We start from the raw sequence: 449 nt of genomic DNA on the forward strand, positions 1-449 counted from the left end.
GGAGGAGATATGTGTGCTGGAGAAGCACACGGGTTGTCTGTGGGTCCTGCGGAGTTAGAACTTCCTTCTTTCCTCTCCCCTCCCTTTCGTTCTTCTGGCTTTCCTCTCCCCTCCCTTTCGTTCTTCTGGCCAGCCTCCCGCCTCAACCCCCCTCCCCCTCCCTCTCTCTTCTCTCTCTCTCTCTCTCTCTCTCTCTCTCTCTCTCTCTCTCACACACACACACACACACACACACACACACACGTATTTTGTGCTGTCGTAAAACCCACGTGTCCAGTCGGGAGGCTGCCAAAGAGTGGAGCCGAGGAGCCGGGACGCGGCGGCGGCTGAGCGCAGCAGCCCACCGCAGCTCCGTCTGGCGCCCGCGTCCGCCCGCGCTCTCGCGCCCTCGGCGGAGCTGCTCCCGCGCCCCCCCGGGGCCGCCCCCGCCCTCCCCCGCCCGCCCGCGG

The sequence above is a fragment of the Galeopterus variegatus genome, unplaced genomic scaffold (assembly GCF_000696425.1).
Source record: "Galeopterus variegatus unplaced genomic scaffold, G_variegatus-3.0.2 Scaffold249, whole genome shotgun sequence".
Classification (NCBI taxonomy): Eukaryota; Metazoa; Chordata; class Mammalia; order Dermoptera; family Cynocephalidae; genus Galeopterus; species Galeopterus variegatus.